The sequence below is a fragment of the Haematobia irritans genome, chromosome 5 (genome assembly GCF_050003625.1).
Source record: "Haematobia irritans isolate KBUSLIRL chromosome 5, ASM5000362v1, whole genome shotgun sequence".
In the NCBI taxonomy this organism is placed as follows: Eukaryota; Metazoa; Arthropoda; class Insecta; order Diptera; family Muscidae; genus Haematobia; species Haematobia irritans.
The window spans coordinates 86685375-86703637 of NC_134401.1; the positions used below are offsets into that span (position 1 = coordinate 86685375).

Consider the following 18263-nt stretch of genomic DNA (forward strand, 5'->3'; position numbering starts at 1 on the left):
AGTTTCCGGACTCTGCCCCAGGGAAATCAACAATAATAGCTTGGTATGCAAAATTCAAGCGTGGTAAAATGAGCACGGAGGATGGTGGACGCCCGAAAGATGTGGTTACCCACGACAACATCAAAAAAATCGACAAAATGATTTTGAATGGCCGTAAAATGAAGTTGACCGAGATAGCAGAGGCCTTAAAGATAGGAACGTGTTGGTCATATCATTCATCAATATTTGGATATGCGGAAGCTCTGTACAAAATGGGTGCCGCGCGTGCTCACATTTGACCAAAAACAACAACGTGTTGATGATTCTGAGCGGTGTTTGCAGCTATTAACTCGTAATACACCCGAGTTTTTCCGTCGATATGTGACAATGGATGAAACATGGCTCCATCACTGCACTCCTGAGTCCAATCGACAGTCGGCTGAGTGGACAGCGACCGGTGAACCGTCTCCGAAGCGTGGAAAGACTCAAAGTAATGGCCTCTGTTTTTTGGGATGCGCATGGAATAATTTTTATCGATTATCTTGAGAAGGGAAAAACCATCAACAGTGACTATTATATGGCGTTATTGGAGCGTTTGAAGGTCGAAATCGCGGCAAAACGCCCCATATGAAAAAAGTGTTGTTCCACCAAGACAACGCACCGTGCCAGAAGTCATTGAGAACGATGGCAAAAATTCATGAATTGGGCTTCGAATTGCTTCCCCACCCACCGTATTCTCCAGATCTGGCCCCCAGCGACATTTTCTTGTTCTCAGACCTCAAAAGGATGCTCGCAGGGAAAAAATTTGGCTGCAATGAAGAGGTGATCGCCGAAACTGAGGCCTATTCTGAGGCAAAACCGAAGGAGTACTACCAAAATGGTAGCAAAAAAATTGGAAGGTCGTTATAATCGTTGTATCGCTCTTGAAGGGAGCTATGTTGAATAATAAAAACGAATTTTGACAAAAAAAAATGTGTTTTTCTTTGTTAGACTGGGGACTTATCAGCCAACCTGTTATCAGTCAGTGTTGATAACTTTTGTACTTTTTTTTATTCTTTTTGTGTACAAAAAGTATCGTGGTCCCCACACATTTGGTACCTTTTTAAACCTTTTTGAAGTACAAAAATTAAAATATGAACGCTAATACAAATCAGTTTATACATACGGATAATTGGAACACTTCTTCTTCTTCTTCTTAAATCAAACAGAAAATTTTATTTTTGAAGCCTATGGAGGATGATTGTCATAGCAGAGGATTTAAAATACAACGGTGATGACAATGTCTGAATGAGATAGATCCTAAGTCGAATGAAACAGATCCTAAGTCACAAATTGCGAGATATGGGCGTCTACAGCTGAGTCGCCCTTGCGTTGAACGCCCAAAGTTGTCTTGAATGTCCATTACCGTTTTCAAGATATCGATAAGATTTTGGTTTGGTACAATGGAAAGAATCAAATAATAATTCCATCCAATTTTGGGTTGTTTTCTCGAAAGCACATTGTCTGACTTGAGCAATTTATGAATTATAGCATTAATTCGGGGAAGTACCACAACAAAATCATGACAACCTGTATGGCAAACGGACATGCTAACCATTTTATCCTGGGGATCTCTTTTATAAGAAAAAAGGAAAAGGTAAAAAAAGTACTTTTTCGTCGCTGATTCAGTATAATTTCAAGGATGCTTTTTATCATCCCTGGTATCAGGTCGATTTTCAATGTCCTTTGTCGGCACTCAAAGGTTTAAGTGAAGTTGACAATCGTTTGAAACTTTATTTAGCTTCTAGCTACCGCTACCGAAGGAACTTTAATGGTAAAGCGAATGAGAGCAGTTTCGTTTTCGAAGTGAATGTTTTGTGTGTATTTTTTTTTTAAGGAAAACTATGAAATTTACAAATATCAAGGATCCACTACCTGGAGGAGCACACATAATAAACGTGATAATGAAAATATCATAATATTTAAGAAAATCGGAAATTATCTGTAACTTTCTTTAATTATTCAGGGATATTTGCGAACACTAACCGCTTAGGCCATATGCTTTTGACGTTTATTGTTGCTATTGAGAAAAAGCGTTGTTGTTGGGTTGTCTTTAGCTGTCTGTTTAGCTGTTGTTTGCGATGACTGTAAAGATATTTAGAAGACATTGAGTGTTTGCGAGTGTGTGAGGGCGTGGGATGGGATGGGGTGGGGGTTAAGAAAGGGCTGGAAAAAGAGGGCTGTCTGATTTTTTACAACTTCTCATAAAGTTTATGAAATTACGACGTAATTTCAATTTGTATGTTTGTACGTGAGTATCACACACACACATGCGAGCACTTGACACATACAAACATGCTTACATCCATATGTAAATGTATTATGGATGGACGTGTTTGTACGTACCAATGTATGGATTTATAAAACAATTTCTGTTTAACAGAAATATTAACATTTATATAACAACAACTACAACAGCAACAATAAAGACGCCAACAAATCCAAGCGAACAACGGAAAGCAGGCAAACAAACAGACGGAGGCAATTTTACATTTTAGTTTATGTATGAACGTGTCCCGCATACACACAGAGAAAGAAATTCTTAAAATTTAAATAATTTTTGTTTTGGATATCGTATGGAATATAGAGTGTCTAATGTGTAGTGCAACAAAGTAAAGTTCTTTATTGTTTTGATTTTTATTTTTAATTTTTATTGTTCCAAAGGAAAATATGTTGGAAATAACAAAATAAAAATTGAGGATCAGTATAGATTTGTTCAAATTGGCTACCTTTTACACGAATTATAGCCTACACACGATCGACAAAGCAATCACACGATGCACGAAACTTGCAACCAGAGAAGGCATGCCCGCCTTGCATTGCATACACACACCCTCAAAAAAAAAAAAACGCTTCTTCAACATATGTTCCAAACATATTTTGCAGGAAGCACATATATTATTGGATACTGCCGAAACATTAATATGTTTGTTTTATGTGAACATATTATATGTTTGGAAGCATTTTGAGCCCAAAAATATTATATGCTTGGAAGAATTTTCCCAAAGACGATTGTGCTCATTGCCTAACATACTCGTAATTTTCACTTGCCTTTTATTTTTCTAAAATGCCTTTTATTTTTCTTCAATAATTCATTTTAAAGAAAATAAACTTTTTAAATTGTTTTAGCTGCAAAACTCGAACTTAATGCCCGCTTTTATATTTGAAGGTGTCCGTCAACTCCTCCTGGACTACTTATTAATAAAGGGGAACTAAACTTTATTTTTATACATTTTACTGTGTAATTTTTCACTATTTCCTCCTTATTTCATTTTACTGTCCCAACTCTAAAAAGAGTATAGTGCCCTTTCGTTATTTTTATGAAGACCCCTGATTTCTTTTAACGAACCAAGAAAAAAATTGTGCCCATAATGCCAAAATGATAAAGAAAACACACGTCCACACATACATAAAATGCTGCGCTCAAGGCGAAGACATATGCTGTTTGTTTTTCAAATGTCTGGTTCCGAATGTCTATTCTCTTTATTCAAATTAAATAATATTTAGACTTAAGCATATCAAATTTTTGGCCTTATCATAAAACAGTTTTCCGAAACAACATACAAGCGGTTTCACAGAAATTGTTCTCTTTTAAATCTTTCGCTGTGTTATGTTGATATCTTTCGTAAACCCTCCCGGTTTCCATCTATATTTCTTTCTCTATACTCTCTCTGTCGCTTTGAATAAAATATCACAACATATGTATGTTTAGTCGAAATTTGTAAATTTAAATATGTTTGCATTCACACATATGATTTTTATGAAACATTCATGCCCCAAACATAATATATTCTAACATATTAACCTAGATGTCCCAAACATTTAGTGCTAGTTTAGGAACATTACATGTTTGCTCTTAAATATATTGTGTTTAAAAATTGTGCCCGAAACACATTTTGTTTATATCGGAACGTATGAAAAACATATTTTTCTAACAGTGCAAGGTCGTGGGATCGATTCCTGCTATGACCGAACACCAAAAAGTTTTTCAGCGGTGGATTATCCCACCTCAGTAATGCTGGTGACATTTCTGAGGGCTTCAAAGCTTCTCTAAGTGGTTTCACTGCGATGTGGAACGCCGTTCGGACTCGGCTATAAAAAGGAGGTCCCTTGTCATTCCGTTTGTAACATATCGAAATATTGGTTTAAGACCCCATAAGGTATATATATTCTGGGTCGTGGTGGAATCCTATGGTGCAGGGTACCAAAATCAAACTGATTAATTATTAATTTTATTACAAGGATTGTTAATTCTTTGGTTTTTTTTTGAATAGAATATGTGTTTCAATCTCAGGTCTTTGGATAAAAATAAAGAACCGAAACTCGGTTTTTAAAAAATTGAGATTTTCGAGAAAACCGACTTTTCAAAAAACACCCTAGTTACACCCTCAAAAAATCGCTTCTGTAACATACTCGTATACCCCAAACACATTTTGCTTCAAGCATATATATTTTTAGGATTGGTCCAAACAAAATATTGTTTGTATTCTTCAAACATATTATGTTTCACCTTAGGACATTCATTGGTAGAAAAATGTTAATGAAATTCTTTGTGTAGATATATTTTTAAGGCGCCAATTGGTTACATCCATTATTTTACTTGCAGCATATTCTTTCTCTTTCTAACCACATATATGTTTATAGACTATTTTCTAAATTAATATATATTTGCATTTAATAATATTATATTTAGAAACATTTTATGTCCCAAACATAATATGTTCTAACATATTAACATATATGTCCCAAACATGTTATACCAGTTTATGAACATTATATGTTTGCACTTAAAAATATTGTGTTAAAAAATTCGAAATCCAAACATATAATTTTTACACCCAAACATGTGAAAAACAGTCTTTTTCGTCCGTGTAGTTTGGGGTGATCATATTCCATCTCTGATTGTAGGAATCTTTAGCATCTCACTCGAAATCCTTCTTTACATCATTGTGTCAATGAAAATAAATTTTTCATCAACGATACTTTATCATTTCTTTTGGTGTAACGCGATCGATACATCCATCGCGTTATGATCTCGTCATACATCCAATCCAGACATAAATAAGTTGTGATTTGAATGTTTGCCATTCAGTTTTGATGTAAGAAACATTTTCTAGTTTTTTCTCTACATTTTTCATTTTATTTCTTCTTGTTTGCCGTTTTACTACTTCCACACGTGTAGGTGTAAAGTAAGACAGGCATTTGGATAGCTGGACGGACATTGGATATGAGTGAAAAAAATGTAAAACCTCACTGGCACTGGGGCGGCAGCAACAGTTTATTATACGATTTTCCATTTTAGCTGATTTCTGAGGTTTGGTTTTCAAGCTTCTGCTTCTGCTGCTGCTGCCGGTGGTGGTGATGTTGGCCACAGTTATTGCCTTGTCTGTTGTGTGGTGTGGCAGCGGTGCCCGCTGCTTGGTTACCTGTAATCAAATCTTAGTTGCCAAACACTTTTACCTTTGATTGATATTTATGAGTGAGTTATTGTTGTTAAGTATTAACATTCCGGGATGATGATAATATTGTTGTTGGACAGGTTATTATGATGGCTAATCTCCGGGTAGTTGTAGTCACATTAATTCAAATTCAAATTTCATCTCTCAGTCCCACTAATGTAAAATTTCCAAATATAACATTCCGATTTCATTAAGGTCTTGAATAAAATTGGCAAAGTTGTATACTATAAGCCTAGGAAAAAGATTTTTAGAGCCTTTCGTGTTTTTCGGAATAACGTGCGAGAAATTTTTTTGGGAACACATATTTAAAAAATAGACATGGCTATTATTTTGCACAGAAACACCCAGAGAAGGAAACATGTTTTAAGAGCAAAATGTTATTTTTGAGTGGTGACCATGTAACATGGTTTTCGCAACCATGTTATTTTCTCGGAAATCATGTATCTGATTTCGGCAAGCAGGTTATATTTGACGAGAAAATAATATTTTAGTGACAAACATGTTACATGGTCACCATACAAAAATAACATTTTGCTCTTGAAACATGTTTGAGGTGATCATATTCCTTCTCTGCGTGAATTTTTACCTACACTCAAATAAACAAATGAAGCCTATATGGCACTACAGCAAATTTAATTTTATTTTAGTTCATGGAATTATTTTGTTTTGAGCAATTTTCCTTGACTTTAATCATTTTTTGCGCACGTTAGTTAAATGAAGTACATACGGGTAGAAAATTGTACACTAATGAGGCATACAGATTTACTAATTCATGGCTCCCACAAAATAGTTCGGAATTTATTAAAATTTCTAAATTTTACCAATAATCCGCCCATTTTGAACTTCGTATGGCACTAAAGATTTTTTGTTTTTAATTTTGAACCCCAATTTTTTCCTTCCAACTACGAAGTTTACTTTAATAAGTGAAAAAAAAAAATAAATTTTCTTGAATTTAATTATTTAATTATTTAAATTTTGAATTTTATTTGAATTATTTTTTTAAATTTAGCACACGAATCTATGAATATGTCCTTGAAGTAAGCTAAAATTCCCTTAAAGTAAAGAAAAATATTTTTGGTTTAAAGAAATAATATTCAACTTAACGGAGACTTTGAATCTTTGGATTGAAGATAAAGAGGAATCAAAAACAAGTATATACGGCCGTAAGTTCGGCCAGGTCGAATCTTATGTACCCCCCATCATGGATTGTGTAGAAACTTCTACGAAATACTGTCATCCACAATCACATTACTTGGGTTGTGGTATCTTAAAACTACTTAACATCGTTTTCTAAATTGTGGGTTAGTCCATCCGTGGTAAATATTAGACAAAGAAGGTATGTTATGTATAGGTAAGTCTACAAATAATTACGAATCGATATGGACGTTTGCACGGTACGTAGGGAGCCAGAATTGAAATATGGGGGTCGATTATATGGGGGTTATATACAATTATGAACTTTATATGGACCAATTTTTGTGTGATTGGGGATCGATTTATCTGAGGGCTATATATAACTATGGACCGATATGGACCTAGTTAGGCATGGTTAGGTTAGGTTAGGTTATGTGGCAGCCCGATATATCAGGCTCACTTAGACTATTCAGTCCATTGTGATATCACAGTGGTGAACTTCTCTCTTATCACTGAGTGCTGCCCTATTCCATGTTAAGCTCAATGACAAGGGACCTCCTTTTTATATCCACATTCCAATGAAACCGCTTAGAGAAGCTTTGAAACCCCCAGAAATGTCACCAGCATTACTAAGGTGGGATAATCCACCGCTGAAAAACTTTTTGGTGTTCGGTCGTAGCAGGAATCGAACCCACGACCTTGTGTATGTAAGGCGGGCATGTTAACCATTACATCACGGTGGCTCCCTAGGCATGGTTGTTAACGGCCATATACTAGCACAATGTACCCAATTTCAACTGACTCGGATGAAATTTGCTCCTCCAAGAGGCTCCAACACCAAATCTCGGGATCGGTTTATATGGGGGCTATATATGATTATGGACTGATATGGACCACTTTTGGCATGGTTGTTAAATATCATATACTACCACCACGTACCAAATTTCAAACAGATCGGATGAATTTTGCTTCTCCAAAAGACACCGGAGGTCAAATCTGGGGATCGGTTTATATGGGGGCTATATATAATTATGGACTGATATGAACCAATTCCTGCATTGTTGTTGGATACCATATACTAACATCACGTACCAAATTTCAACCGAATCGGATGAATTTTGCTCTTCCAAGGGGCTCCGGAGGTCAAATCTGGGGATCGGTTTATATGGGGGCTATATATAATTATGGACCTATTTTAACCAATTTTTGCATGGGCATTTGAGGCCATATATTAACACCACGTACCAAATATCACCTGAATCAGATGAATTTTGGTGATCGGTTTATATGGGGGCTGTATATAATTATGCACCGATGTGGACCAATTTTTTCATGGTTGTTAGAGACCATATACTAACACCATGTACCAAATTTCAGCCGGATAGGATGAAATTTTCTTCTCTTAGAGGCTTTTGCAAAACCATCCGACTACATCAATAACAACTACTTGTGCCAAGTTTCAAGTCGATAACTTGTTTCGTTCGGATGTTAGCGTGACGGACGGACGGATGGACGGACATGCTCAGATCGACTCAGAATTTCACCACGACCCAGAATATATATACTTTATGGGGCCTTAGAGCAATATTTCGATGTGTTACAAACGAAATGACAAAGTTAATATACCCCCATCCTGTGGTGGAGGGTATAACAACAAGTATATACAGCAGTAAGTTCGGCCGGGCCAAATCTTAAATACCCACCACCATGAATCAAATATTATAGTTCATATCAAATCCATCAAATTTTTTGGTTGCTATATAACATACACAGGTTTATGTCCTCGTATAAATATATTAACATCTGAATCGATTTAAATCTAAAGGCTTTTTATATTATGTATGCGACTTTGTCTAAATCTGAGCCAATTTGGCACACATTTCTCAAATGTTAATTATTCACTCTGTACACATTTTGACAAAATTTTCTATAGAAAACAAATTTGACGAAATTTTCTATAGAAATAAAATTTTGACAAAGCTTTCTACAGATATAAAATTTTGCCAAAATTTTATATAGGAATAAAATTTATTTTTTTTTGGTTTCTATAGGAATACAATTTTAAATGTTTTAAATTTCTATGGTACTAAAATTTCTATTTATTTCTTTAGAATAAAATTTTGACAAAATTTTCTATAGAAATAAACTTTTGAGGAAGATCGGTTGATATACATGCCAATTATGACCAGATCGGTGAAAAATATATATGGCAGCTATATCTAAATCTGAACCGATTTTTTCCAAAATCAATAGGGATCGTCTTTGAGCCGAAACAGGACCCCATACCAAATTTTAGGACAATCGGACTAAAACTGTGAGCTGTACTTTCCACACAAAAATACATCAATAGACAGACAGACGGACAGACAGACAGACGGACATCGCTAAATCGACTCAGAATTTAATTCTAAGACGATCGGTATACTAAACGATGTGTCTCTGACTTTTCCTTCTTGGCGTTACATACAAATGCACAAACTTATTATACCCTGTACCACAGTAGTGGTGAAGGGTATAAAAATGCCTTTGGCGCTATATGAAGTTCAACTTTCTTCACAATGAGTTAATTTTAACTTAAAGAAGGGGTCACCTTTTTCTGGGTGTAGGAAAATTGTATAGCTTCGCTAATGCTGGGGGGCTATATGTAACTATAGACCGATATGTCTGTCGTGGTTGTTAACAGCAAAATACGAAATTTCAAACTGATCAGATGAAATTTGCTGCTCCAAAAGGCTCCGAAAGCCAAATCTGGGGATATGTGTGGCTACATTAGTGGCTCAATTTTTGCATGGTTATTGCTAACACCACATACCAAATTTCAATCGGATAGGGTGAAATTTGTTCCTCCAAGAGGTTCCGGAAATCAAATATGAGGGCGATATATGTAATTATGGACCGATATGGATAAATTTTTTCATGATGATTAGAGACCACATACTAACACCACGTACCAAATTTCATCCGGATCGGATGAAATTTGTTTCTCTAAGCGGCTCCGCAAGCCAAATCTGGGGGTCGATTTATATGGGGGCTATATGTAAAAGTGATCCAATATGGCCCATTACGACCCGACCTGCATCAATAAAAACTAATTGCACCAAGTTTCAAGTCGATAGCTTATTTCGTTCGAAAGTTAGCGGACAGACGGATGTGACTAGATCGACTCAGAATTTCACCACGACCCAGAATATATATACTTTATGGGGTCTTTTGTGATCAAAGTCTAGGTCGCAGTTTTAGTCCAATCGACTTCAAATTTAGCACAAGATTCTGTTTTGGGTCAGAACCCTATTGATTTTGGAAGAAATCGGTTCAGATTTAGATATAGCTCCCATATATATCTTTCGCCGAATGGACTTATATGCCCGCAGAAGCCAGAGTTTTATCATAATTTTCTTGAAATTGTGCACAAGGAAAGCAATTAGTACTATAGTCAAGTATGCCACATTTTATTGAAATAGGTTCAGAACTAGATATAGCTCCCATATATATCATTCGACCGATATGTACTCATATGGCCCCAGAAATCGGTTCAAATTTAGATATAGCTCCCATATATAGCTTTCGCCCGATTTACACTCATATGACCACAGAGGCCAATTTTTTGCTCCGATTTAGTTGAAATTTTGCACAGGGAGTAGAATTAGCATTGTTGCTATGCGTGCCAAATTTGGTTGAAATCGCTACAGATTTAGATATATCTCCCATATATAGCTTTCGCCCGATTTACACTCATATGACCACAGAGGCAAATTTTTAACTCCGATTTAGTTGAAATTTTGCACAGGGAGTAGAATTAGCATTGTTGCTATGCGTGCCAAATTTGGTTGAAATCGGTTCAGATTTAGATATAGCTCTCATATATATGTTTTTCTGATTTCGACAAAAATGGTCAAAATACCAACATTTTCCTTGTTAAATCGCCACTGCTTAGTCGAAAAGTTGTAAAAATGACTCTAATTTTCCTAAACTTCTAATACATATATATCGAGCGATAAATCATAAATAAACTTTTGCGAAGTTTCCTTAAAATTGCTTCAGATTTAAACGTTTCCCATATTTTTTTACTAACATTGTGTTCCACCCTAGTGCATTAGCCGACTTAAATCTTGAGTCTATAGATTTTGTAGAAGTCTATCAAATTCTGTCCAGATCGAGTGATATTTAAATGTATGTATTTGGGACAAACCTTTATATATAGCCCCCAACACATTGAACGGATGTGATATGGTGTCGAACATTTAGATCTACAAAGTGGTGAAGGGGATAACATAGTCGGCCCCGCCCGACTTTAGAATTTCCTTACTTGCTTTCCTTATAAAATCGCCACTGCTAAGTCTAAAACGTGTAAACATGGCTCCTACGTTTCTATAATTCTAATACACAACTATGGACCGATAAATCATAAATACACTTTTGCTAAGTTGCCTCAAAATTAGTGCAGATCTAAATGTTTCCCATATTTTTATACCAACCACCATATAATGGTGATGGGGGTATAATAAGTTTGCCATTCCGTGTGTAACACATCGAAATATCGATTACCGACTATATAAAGTATATATATTCTTGATCAGGTAGAACTTCTAAGACGATATAACCATGTCCGTCTGTCTGTTGTAATCACGCTACAGCCTTCAATAATGGCGCTATCGTCTTGAAATTTGGCACAGATTCGTTTTTGTTTGCAGAAACCCGCTACGAAGAAGAGTTTTCAAAGTCTTCTAAAATTTTAGGTCTATAAATTTTGTAGAAGTCTAACAAATTTTTGTCTAGATCGGGTCAAATTTAAATATATGTATATGGGAACATAAAACTTTATATATAGCACCCAACACATTTGACGGATTTGATATGGTGTAGAAAATGTTGATCTACAAAGTGGTGCAGGGTATAATATAGTCGGCCCCGCCCGACTTTAGACTTTCCTTACTTGTTTAGATTACAATTCGTGATATACCAGTGCGGCACCACAAGATCTTTACAAATTCGAAAATCTATATAACAGACATCGTACATACTCCATCATATGATGATCATAAGATGGATGAGATCTAAAAATATTAACGGAAATGAAATATGCAGCAGTAAAATATAACAAATTTGTTTTTGTAATGCATTGCATTGTATTTATAGTGCAATAGTGTGAAATCTTATACTATTTTCAAAAATTGCATTTCATTGAAGAATCCAATTTTACATACCTTGTTTCATGGCGAACATTTTGGGCAATACCGCTGTTTAATTTCAGCAAAACAAGTGTTACAAATCTAAAACAAACGGAATCAATTATATGGGGAAAACGACAACAAAATTTGTAATACTTGAGAGGCAATAAAATTAAATGATTTACAACAATAACAATATAGCAACAACAACCAGAACAATATACCAACAACTAATATGTGTGGCTGCTGTTGTACAACAAACTATTTATTAATAAACGATTTTAAATTAGCAACTTTGTTATTTTTACGACCATGTCTTTCCCGCAACCGCTTTACCCCTTCACCCTGGTGGTTATTGTTGCCATTTGCACTATAGCACACTGTTGTGTGATTCTTGCCATTTGAGGAGATTTTGTTTTTTTTTTTTTCATTTCATTCCTACTATTTTACAACAAAGGAAAGTCAATCATTTCATTACCCTCTCTAGTTTAAAAATGTATTATGAAAAAAAAAAACAGAAGAAAAAAAAATGCGATAAGTTCAATGAACTGAACACAGTCGACGGCGGAAAGTTGACAGCGGCGGCGTCAAATGCTCACGAGAGCTATTCATGACGAAACGAATGGCCGGCCGGTCGGTCGGTCGAATAACCAACTAAGCAATCAGACGCTGAAGATGGACCAAGTGGCATTTGAATAAAATGAAACACAAAATTAATAATAATAATAATGAATAATGCTAAATGTGGTTAAAATAGATTTGTGTGTTTAGTTTTTTTTTAATAAGTCTCAAATAGGAGGCCAAAACAAAGTTAATGTGATTAAGAAAATCGGTTATATTTAGGAAATGAGTAACAGATGAACTAAGCTCGGCTAGGCCGTAATTCATAAACCCTCCACCATGTCTTTGACTCTTCTATGAGATTTGTTTAACTCTTTGGGATTTTCTGCACTATAAGGCATAGCCAATTTTTGAAGCCCATTTTAAGGGGATAAAGCCTCTTCTTACACTGAAAAAAATATTGTCGTAAGGTCAAAGATTTCATGTCTTTAAAATACGAATGCAAATTTTGCTTAGCATAGAAGACGAATTTCTCTAATATAAAGCTTTTTTCCTTGTCCAAAAGTCGATAAACTTTTCAATGAAGTTGTATTGTCCTTATAACTATGTGATTTACCTTAAAAATGGGTATCATAACACGAAAGAAAAAATGTTTGGGCTAAGGTCAACTTGACTTTAATAATTCAGAAAAATTCTTAAAAGTCGATAAACTTTTCAATGAAGTTGTATTGTCCTTATAACTATGTGATTTACCTTAAAAATGGGTATCATAACACGAAAGAAAAAATGTTTGGGCTAAGGTCAACTTGACTTTTAATTCAGAAAAATTCTTTAAATTTAATGAAATTGCCTTTAAATTTGTTGCATTTTGCGTCTTTACTACAAAGTAAAATATCGTTCAAATACAGGACATGTTTTTCAACACTTTATTTTAAAGACGTATTTTACTTGAAACATAACATAATTTCTACTGGAAGTCGAGTCTTAATTTGGAAAATAAAGTTATCGTTAACTTGTTTTTAAAGGACTCTGATAGCATATGAAGAAAAAAAGCTGAAAAAGCGAAAACTTAAAATTTGCTTCCTAGAAGCAAGTACACAAAACCCAAATTTAAAAGAGAATTGTATCTTAAAATTATCCTTACTTGTATTATCCGCTTCTTTGGCACGGAATCGATACCAACTTTTTTAAAGTAAAGACAAAATCTTTGGAACCGGGCATGCTTTTTTTTCAGTGTAGATACTCCCATATATCTATTGTTCGATATACACTTAAATGGCCACCGGAAACTAAATTTTCACTCTGAGAACACAGTTTCACTCCGATTTACTTGAAATTTTGCACAGGTAGCAGAATTAACATTGTATCTACACTGAAGAAAAAACATGCCCGGTTCCAAAGATTTTGTCTTTACATTAATGATTTTGGTATTGATTACGAACCAAAGAAGCTGAGAATTGAAGTAAGAATACTTTTAAGACAGAAGTATTTTTTAAATTTAAGTTTTGCGTACTTGATTCTAGGCAGCAAATTATAATTTATTCGTTTTTCTGTTTTTTTCTTCATGTGCAATTAAAGTCCTTTAAAAGCGTGTTAACTACAACTTAAGTTTTCAAATTCAGTTTCGACTTCAAGTAGAAATTTTGCTATGTCTTAAGTAAAAATTGTCTTTAAAATAAAGTGTTGAAAAACGTCTCTTATTTTTAAACGCTTTTTTGCTTTGTTGTCAAGATGAAACAAGACAACAAATTTAAAGACAACTTCTTTAATTTTTCTTTAATTATTAAAGACAAGTTGACCTTAGTCAAACGAAACTTTCTTTCATTTTAAAATACCCATTTTCAAATTCAATCACTTAATTATAAAGAAACAAGTAAGGAAAGTCTAAAGTCGGGCGGAGCCGACTATATTATACCCTGCACCACTTTGTAGATCTAAATTTTCGATACCATGTCACATCCGTCAAATGTGTTGGGTGCTATATATAAAGGCTTGTCCCAAATACATACATTTAAATATCACTCGATTTGGACAGAATTTGATAGACTTCTACAAAATCTACACGGATGAAAAAGAATGTTTTTCATATGTTTGGCTATAAACATTATATGTTTGGAACACAAATTTTTAAACACAATATTTTTGAGTGCAAGCATATAATGTTCATAAACTAGCATAACATGTTTGGGACATATATGTTAATATGTTAGAACATATTATGTTTGGGACATAAAATGTTTGTAAATATAATATGCTTGGATGCAAACATATATTAATTTAGAAATAGCCTATAAACATATATGTGTTTAGTAGCTTGGAGCGCTATTTAACAGGGAGCGATATTGAATTAAGTTGGTGGTTGTTGCTTGTTATTACAAAATTAACATTTTATTTTTCCTTGGGCAATTGATCAGCTACTTCTTTGATCCTTACAAACTGTGTGGTCCGCTGTTCGAATCCCCGTCCGGCAAAAGGTAAAATTAAAATAAAAAAAAATCATACAATTGAATAATTTCTTCTACAATGTTTGTATTACAGAAAAAGGTGCTAAGAACTAAAAAATCTCGTGGAAGTGAGAAAGATGTGGGGGAATATACAATTGGGCAGAAACAAAATTTTGAGCATTCAGGTTGAAAACCTATGTTGTTAGCACCTATATTACCTGTTTATTTTCATAATTCATTATGATTGTAAATATATAAATAAATAAATAAAATTTTGAGCACAATATTGTTTGGGAGAATTTTTTTTAAGCATATAATATTTTTGGGTGCAAAATGCTTCCAAACATATTATATGTTCACATAATAACATATTGTTTTTTGGAAGACAACATTATTGAATTTGGATGCAAAAATACAAAATGTTTGGAACTTAGACTACCCAAACATATATTGTTTAGACCAATATGCTTTCAAACATATTATATATTGGAAGAGATCAAACATATAAATGTTTGGGCAATACCCAAAATGTATATGCTTGAAGCAAAATATGTTTGGGAGTATACGTTACAGAAGCGATTTTTTGTGAGCGTGTATAGACTCAAAATTTAAGTTGGCTAATGCACTAGGGTGGAACACAATTTTAGTAAAAAAGAATATGGGAAACATTTAAATCTGAAGCAATTTTAAGGAAACTTAGCAAAAGTTTATTTATGACTTATCGCTCGATATATATGTTTTAGCAGTTTAGGAAAATTAGAGTCATTTTTATAACTTTTCGACTAAGGAGTGGCGATTTAACAAGGAAAATGTTGGTATTTTGACCATTTTTGTCGAAATCAGAAAAACATATATATGGAAGCTATACCTAAATCTGAACCGATTTAAATCAAATTTGGCACACATGACTATACTACCAATTGTACTCCTTGTGCAAAATTTCAAGCTAATCGGGATAAAACTCTGGTTTCTGGGTCCATATAAGTGCATATCGGGCGAAAGATATATATGGGAGCTATATCTAAATCTGAATCGATTTCAACCAAATTTGACACGCATAGCTACAATGCTAAATCTACTCCCTGTGCAAAATATCAACCAAATTGGGCCAAAACTCTGGCTTTTAGGACCATATTAGTCCATATCGAGCGAAAGATATATATGGGAGCTATATCTAAATCTGAACCGATTTCAATCAAATTTTGCACACTTGACTATACTACTAATTGTATTCCTAGTATAAAATTTCAACCAAATTCGGCCAAAAATCTTTTGGGGCCATATAAGTCCATATCGGGCGAAAGATATATATGGGAGCTATATCTAAATCTGAATCGATTTCAATAAAATTTTGCATACTTGACTATACGACTAAGTGTTATGTTTGTACAAAATTTCAAGCAAATCGGTATAAAACTCTGGCTGCTGGGTCCATATTAGTGCATATCGGGCGAAAGATATATATAGGAGCTATATCTAAATCTGAACCGATTTCAATAAAATTTTGCAAACGTTACTATACGACTAATGTTATGTTTGTACAAAATTTCAAGCAAATCGGTATAAAACTCTGGCTGCTGTGTCCATATTAGTACATATCGGGCGAAAGATATATATGGGAGCTATATCTAAATCTGAACCGATTTCTTCTAAAATCAATAGGGTTCTATTCTGACCCAAATTAGGAACATGTGCCAAATTTTAAGGCGATTGGACTTAAATTGCGACCTAGACTTTGATCACAAAAATGTGTTCACAGACAGACGGACGGACGGACGGACGGACGGACGGACAGACGGACATGGTTATATCGACTCAGGGACCCACCCTGAGCATTACTGCCAAAGACATCATGTGTCTATCTCGTCTCCTTCTGGGTGTTACAAACATATGCACTAACTTATAATACCCTGTTCCACAGTGTGGCGCAGGGTATAAAAACGACTTTATAGAAAAGTTCATCGTCTTTCGGGCAAAGAAAAAAACTTTATATCAGAGAAATGCGTCTTCTATGCTAAGCAAAAAACGGACATGAAATCGTTAGGACATGAAATCTTTGGTCTCACGACAATATTTTTTTTTCAGTGTGCGGATGTCGAGTTTGGTTGATATCGGTTCAGATTTAGATATAGCCCCCATATATATCTTGCGCCCGATATGCACTTATATGGCTCCAGAAGCCAGATTTTTCTCTCTTTATGCTTCAATATCGATATTTGATAATATCGTCAAGTGTTCCGAGTTTGATTTAAATCGGTTCAGATTTAGGTGTAGCCCCCATATAAACGTACATTTGCAGAAATTCATTATTTTACCCGAGTTAGTGACGTTAAGCGCAAGTTTTTGGCGCATTTGGCTAAGCACTGGTATAAATATAATACATCGCTGGAAAGGAATTTGAGAGAGCTTTATTTCTATGCCTTTGGAAAGAACAACAAAAACTAAACTTTGAAGTTTTTGGGGCACGGAACAATTTTTTTCAAAAATTCCTATTTTTTTGGGAATTAAAATTAATAACTTGTGATATCATTATGATTTTTATTGATTTTTGCAGGGAAATTTGTTTTAAGAAATATTGCTAAATACACTGAAAAAGATATTGGCGTGAGGTCAAAGATTTCATGTCTTTAAAATACGAATGCAAATTTTGCTTAGCACGGAAGACGCAATTCTCTACCATAAAGTTTTTTTCCTTGTCCAAAAGTCGATAAACTTTTCAATGAAGTCGTATTGTCCTTATAATTAAGTGATTTGACTTAAAAATGGGTATCATAACATGAAAGAAAAAATTGTTGGGCTAAGATCAACTTGACTTTAATAACTCAGAAAAATTCTTTACATTTAATGAAATTGTCTTTAAATTTGTTGCCTTTTTGCATCTTGACTACAAAGCAAAAAGTCGTTCAAATAATTTGGAAAATAAAGCTGTAGTTAACTCGTTTTTAAAGACCTTTGATAGCATATGAAGAAAAAAAGCTGAAAAAGCGAAAAATTAAAATTTGCTTCCTAGAAGCAAGTACACAAAACCCAAATTTTAAAGAGAATTGTGTCTTAAAAGTATCCTTATTATATTGTCCGCTTCTTTGGCTCGGAATCAATGCCAAAATAAAGACAAAATCTTTGGAACCGGGCATGCTTTTTTTCAGTGTATTCTACTCCCAAAATTGGGAGTAGAATACACTGAGTTCACCTTCAAGTGCGTAGATCAATATGATGTTCGAAAAAGCTTCCTATCTATTAAATCGAACGCTGTAGGTATGGATGAACTGAACCCAAAATTTTTAAAGTTATTATTACCATTATGCCTGCCGTATTTCACACACATTTTCAACACAGTTCTGACAAAGTCGATTTTTCCCAATACTTGGAAATACACAAAGATAATACCTCTACCTAAACCAAACAAAGAATTTCGTCCAATTGCCATATTGCCGTATATGTCGAAAGTCTTAGAGCGGTTAATGTATGAACAAATAAAT

General features: G+C 34.3%; 1 protein-coding gene across 1 annotated transcript in view; it reads right to left on the reverse strand.

Annotated features, from left to right (window-relative positions):
• The window catches only part of lola (longitudinals lacking), a 437759-nt gene that overhangs the window by 379715 nt on the left and 39781 nt on the right, over nt 1–18263 (reverse strand). Inside the window, exon 2 of the mRNA XM_075313522.1 lies at nt 11816–11881. The gene's annotated coding sequence lies outside the window, so the exon portion shown is untranslated. The remainder of the gene's footprint in view (nt 1–11815; nt 11882–18263) is intronic.